The sequence below is a fragment of the Emys orbicularis genome, chromosome 4 (genome assembly GCF_028017835.1).
Source record: "Emys orbicularis isolate rEmyOrb1 chromosome 4, rEmyOrb1.hap1, whole genome shotgun sequence".
Taxonomy (NCBI): domain Eukaryota; kingdom Metazoa; phylum Chordata; order Testudines; family Emydidae; genus Emys; species Emys orbicularis.
This window is the reverse complement of record NC_088686.1, coordinates 65,855,319-65,861,318: the sequence shown is the minus strand read 5'-3', so window position 1 is coordinate 65,861,318 and position 6,000 is coordinate 65,855,319. Positions and strand designations below refer to the sequence as shown.

Sequence of the window (6,000 nt, the reverse complement as noted above, 5' to 3'; positions counted from 1 at the left end):
AGGAATTTAGTGGCATGCTTCAGGAGGGAGAGGTTTCCCAGGCAGGCCTGCTGAAATGAACATCTTGGATGTTGTATATTAGATCAGATGAGCACATAAAGGAATGACCGCTCAGGCATATAATGATGGGGTCAAAATAGCAATTCTATACACTCTGTACTGGAGCCAATTTACAGATCTTTCACTGCTCAAAACTTGGTTTAAAAGTGGATCATATCACAAGTGAAGGAGTTTGGTCTTAATCTGACCCCTGATTAATGTAAGTAAATGACACAACTACTATAGTGTCTCTCTGTATGCCTCGGTCATCATGATCACATTGGAGGTACTTGTCCACCTACTGTTCCTAGAGTCTCAGGAATTCCACAGCACTTGACCTACAAACATTAGCTGTTTCTGAACTGAAAAATCCAATTGCTCATAGCAGGGACTTAAACTTCAGGGTGATAAAGGCCCAAGCTAGGCTCTACCAAGCAATGTTGCCACAGAGCAAATGCAGCAATTCAACAATTGGAGAAATGGACTTGAAAGAATGTTGAACAGTTAAGAAGTGGCTTCTGTAGTCTGGACAAGTTGGCAGTCACTGCCCAGAATGATTAGGTGAGCTTTAGAGCACAACATTTCACTAATCTAACTGGAATGTTACAGAAGCATTAATCACTACTTGTCCTAAAAGAACAGAAGAGAGGCGAAGGCTGCTTTTCAGTTAAAGGAAATACAACTTGATGAAGCCCACATCTCAATGAGTGGAATCTCAATATGCAAACTCCCAGCATGTTAATATGTGCACATCAGGCAAACAGGAATCCTATGTTATTCCCAAGCAATAGGAAGCTTTTAATATCACAGGACTCAGAAATTAGTTTTGGACAGGGTCAGTTTAAGAAAACCTGGTAAGTGATTAGTAAAATAGTTGTACCTATCACCTGCAGCAACTGCTTTTGTGAAGTAAAACTTCTCAGAAGCCAGACTATTCCTTCGTAGAAGGTACCTCGCCTGTATTAACCCCCATTGTAGATGTACTGTATGCTTGTGTTACAATATAATCTTGCATACTGTACACAGACTAGGGCAATGAGGAACACACACCAGCAATATTACTACTGCAGGTTTGCTTTTAATTAGGCAGCAGCTGCCAGATTAAAAAAAATATATACAGGCACTGAAGTTAATATAAAGGAGAATAAAAGGGAATCTTTTCATCAGAAGTAAAGGGAAACTAATGAGTTGGAGAAAGTAACGCAATAGTTTCCAAAGGTGATGACAAAAGAACCCTACTTTTGCATTTGTGATCCTAGCATCTAATACTGATAGAACACCCCTAAGCTCCAAAGTCTAAACCTCTTCAACCATGGCGCCAGCAGGTAGCACGTCTTTGTGCTGGTGTAGGGTAACAGTCTATCCTTGTCTCAACCTTTGGTTTCTTTCCTCCTGCTGTAGAAAGCAAAGTAACTGCCAACAGTAACTATTGTGGGGGATAGAGGGTTAGTTAAGTGCCCCCCCCCTTCTGTATAATATTAGCTGGAAAAAATGTCCATGGGAGTATTTAATTTTGACACTGTATGCTCTTGTCAATTTTTAATTTTTCAGATGTTTCCTTTCAGTCATCTGGATAGTTTGTTTGAGATTCATTCTTCAGCAATACTTGAGGAGCTGCCAACTAAAATCACAGAGCTCTCAACATGATCAGGCCCTCTTCTATACAGCTAGTCCCAAATGCTGGTTGTGGGGACTCTGTACGGGCTATGCGACTGAGATTTTGCTCACCTTGAGGTAGCAGTTTCACAGGCTGTAATAAGGGGATGTTATTTTGGAGCCTGAGGAAAAATCCTTGCACCACTCCCAACTGCTGGAAGCTGATGATATCATCTCAGCTTTATCATAATTTAAAGCAAAGGGCTTCATCATTTCCTCAGGATTAACAGAAAGGTATCTCCTTAAAGTGCGGTACTACTGTCACAACTGATTGTAAAAATGATGTCTTCTTACTTAACAGAGCCACATGCTTTCTCCGCTGGGGGAGGGGGGGGGGAGGAGGGGGAGCTGGACTCTGTGGGTATGTGTACAGAGCAGGCATATATACGAGTCACAATTATTTAAGAAGAGCTGTTAAATAGCAATAGTTTCCCCAATTTTGATATTCAAACTAAATGCATTGTCATCTGTAGAAATTAATGCAAAAAGCAGACTTTTGTTCTTTCTATCCTTGGCTCTTATTTGCTCCTGGGCTGGCATTTAGGAATTGTTTTCTCCTCAGACTCTCCTTGCCCCCAGGATGTAGTATGGAACTATCTTTTTCTTCTATGTTTGTACAGTGCCTAGCACAATGTGGTCCTGATCCATGACTGGGGTTCCTAAGTGCTATGATATAAATAATGATAAGGAAATGGAAGATCTTCTACCACTTCCACCCAAATAGAGGCCCAGCAAATGGAATTTTTTCAAGAGCCAGGAGAGAGCACTTGCTCTACCCCAGCCTAACCAAACCCTAACTAGTATACTCTGAGTAGCAAGTCTACTGTCAGTTCTGGACAATATAGGACATGGGTTTCTTTTCTCTTTCAAACAGTGTGACATTTGTCCCCAGAAAGCATGCTGTCTCTGTTGAAGACAGAACCTGGTGCTAAGCTATACCAGCAAAGATTGTTCCATATTGAGAGCAGGCATCACTCACCAGAAATGAATTTTTTTTGCTATATTTCTCTTTTTAAAAAATTGTGTGACAAATAGCCTCCACTTTCACTGCAGCTAAGCAAAATGCTTCTGCAGGGAAGGTGCATCTGAAGAGCTGGAAATGAACAGTGACCAGATGGATCAATGCTGGATGAAATCTGAGCAGCACATTCATGGATCAGCAGCTCTGTGGCCTAGTTCTATCCCATCTCCCCAGGAGGTAAAGTTGCCAAACCCTGGGGATACCTTGCACAGCCCAGATTTTTTTTTTAAAAGTCTTTTTTAAAATATAATAAAAATAGCAGATACTAAATAAAGTCAACTATTTTTGCAGTTGGGTTTAAAAAAAATACACAACTTGTGTAACTAACAGATTCTGCTTCGGTTATTCAATAACTGTAACATTACCTTTGCACCCCACTCCATCATGCCATTTATGTTCAAAAAAATCACATTAACCCAAAGAGGATACAGACAAGAGTCTTAGTCAAAATAAATTTGATTTTTTTTTTTTTGAAAGAAGACGGTGAAGAAAACAGAAGAGAGACATTAACCAACTGCAACAGTTAGTGTTAACAAATGGGAGATTGGTAGTTAGTGTCAAATGCCACCTAATGTGAAACTTTCCCCACTGGGGAAAAAAAAGCAGGAGGCAAGTCCAGTTTGCGCCATTATAGTCACAGGGTGGAGCAGCGCATACAACAGCACCTCTAACATCAGTCACTTTACACATATTCAAGTTTTACACATCTGCAAAACAGAAATAGTAGCAGCCATTTGGATGTTCTTTCTTAATGGTTCTCAGGGGTGGTCTAGGAAATTCCGAAGGGCCTGGTTCTTGAGACATAGAGCTGGAACTGCAGCTGCTGCTTCTGCTGCTGCTTCCAGCCACCTGTGCTCTGCCTCTGTCCTCAGCTGGGGAGATCTGGGGAGACCCAGGACTCAGGTACCCTGCTGTGGTCTGAGTAGAGGTGGTGGCATAGGTGGTTGGGCCAGTGTTGTTTTTCACATAAACATTTTTGATAGCCACCAGTGTGTGTGCCATAATACTGAGGCTGTTGCTGAGATCTTGCATGCCTTGCTGCAGCAGCCGAAGGTTGTGGTTGACACTGTCAAAGCCAGACTGGATCACCTGCATCTGGTTCTGCTGGATCTGCATTAGGTCCTCTTCAGTAATTTCATTTTGGTCTGTCTGAGACCGGCCTTTTGTTTTGGCTTTTACTTTCCCAGACAAGCCACCCCCAGCTGTTCCCAGAAAGGGCAGTTGCTCCTGGCTGGGTGGAACCACAGCCATGTCCTCAGAACTTTCTTCCGGCTCCACTACCTTCACTACTATTTCCTCTTTTAAATTCATCTTCTCAAGACAGGGTTGGTGGGATGGACCAGGATCATCTGTAAACCCTAAAAGGGCATGGAGGAGGGGAAAAAAACAGAAACAGGAGTCAACAGACTTCATTATCTCTGTGGTCAATCAAACCTCTGCCTGCCCAGTGGGTACTATTGGCATTTACGTGGTAGTTAATACTTCTGCTGTCAAGACCCTATAATGAAGACTTGTACTGTATTATCCCCTACACTTGTAGCATAGGTATCATCTCCTTTGATAGGGAAAAAAATTGAAACATGCTCACTGTAAATGACATAGCTCTGAGCGATGCAAATCTCAGATTGAAATCACTTACTCCCCAATAGATCAGCCAAAAGCATTTGCTACAGAAGAGATTAAGTTCATTCCAAGCTCCTATTTTCCTCTCTCCCAGCTCAGCACAAGAAACCCAATATCTGCAAGGCAGAAACAAAGTGACATCCTATCTGAATTGCTCCTCCTTGCCTGAAGTAAGATTCACTGCACTAAAGCTCATACCTTGCAGACCCATGCACAACAGGGTGTAATTTACCAGTTGGCTGCAGTTTACAAAGGCTGGAATTTGTATGGTGGAATGCAAGTGAGTGGAAGGAATGATCCAAATTTGCACATGTGCAGGTGGGTCTAATGCACCACATCCAAAATACGTCTGTTCACTTTTCACAACGTATCATGCAAAACCTGCTAACAGTTCAGCATCTATGTGACTTAGGTGAGAGGAGAAAACCACTATAAGCAGAAATTATTTTGAAAAAATGGGTTTGTTGTACAGTACAGCGTCCTTAACTTGCACACAACTGGGACCTCTAGCGAATCAGCAAGTAACTGAAGACTTTTTTTTTTAATTGTTGAAGACAAGGATCTGCTTCTCAAATCATGCTGTGTTCTTTTCTTCTGACAACTATAATTATTTGTGACTTGATACTTTACACAGTCTACCCATAAGGCCAGATATTGTTCTATGAGGTTTTTTCCCCCTCTTTGAGGCACAGAATGAGAAGGTGAACTGATACTGCTTAAGACCCTGATCCTTACATTGCTTACCTTGACTATTAAGAGTAATCCCACTGAAATCAGTGGGACACCTTACAGGAATAAAGTTAAGCAGGTAAATAAGTATTTGCAGGTTCAGAGACTAACAATGCACTTTGCAGCTCGATGTGCTGAGCATGAGAGAAACAGATTTAATACAAATAAAAAAAACCACCCCATAATGTAAATTAATTCTTCACACAAACAAGATATACATCATGGCCCCTAAAACACTGGAAGAGGGGCACCTCCCTGGAACAGAGACTGGCATAAGCAAGCACACGAAGCTTCAAGCCTAAGGCTGCCTGGGGTAAGTCCCTCTTACATCTGTGTCATTTGTACATTACACAACTGTCTCATGTGAGTAAACGGGAGTTGTGTGTGTGTGGGGGGGGGGGCTCAGTGCTGCTCTGGATCTGTCTCTTAGGATGCACCTCAGGGACAGGCTGCAGACCAACATCTACCAGTGCTTAAAGTGAGGGAAGGAGTCACACGGGGTCACCGACAGGGCAAAAAAAAAAATCATCATTAAGAATGAACCGGGTCACTGAGGGCTGGAAGGAAGCCGCGTTTTACCAAAGCTGCTGCTCCCAGCTAATGACAGGCGCCCCCTTTCAGCGCTGAACTGGGGGAAATAAGTACCCCACCGCGCAAATGCGGAGCCCTCCGGGCGCTGCACAGAGGCTGAGCTGGCCCCTCTGCGGGAGGGATGATCCGCTCTTCTGCTCAAGACAAGTGACCCGGAGGGGCTAATCCCCCAGCTCCATGGCAACGCCGACTCCCGCCGCGCCGGAGGCCCAGACCGGCGATGGGGGGCGGGGGGGCAGAAGGCGGGACCCGGCGGGGGGCGTGTGGGGCTCCGCTCCCCCCTCACCAGCCCCGGAGCTCACCGATGTCCACCACGGAGGCTCCGGGCAGGTCCAGCGTGT

General features: G+C 43.8%; 1 protein-coding gene across 1 annotated transcript in view; it reads left to right on the top strand.

The window, feature by feature from the left end:
- The first annotated feature begins 5,954 nt into the window (after nt 1-5,954).
- The window catches only part of CDAN1 (codanin 1), a 43,571-nt gene continuing 43,525 nt past the window's right edge, over nt 5,955-6,000 (top strand). The window contains exon 1 of the mRNA XM_065402756.1: nt 5,955-5,964. The gene's annotated coding sequence lies outside the window, so the exon portion shown is untranslated. The remainder of the gene's footprint in view (nt 5,965-6,000) is intronic.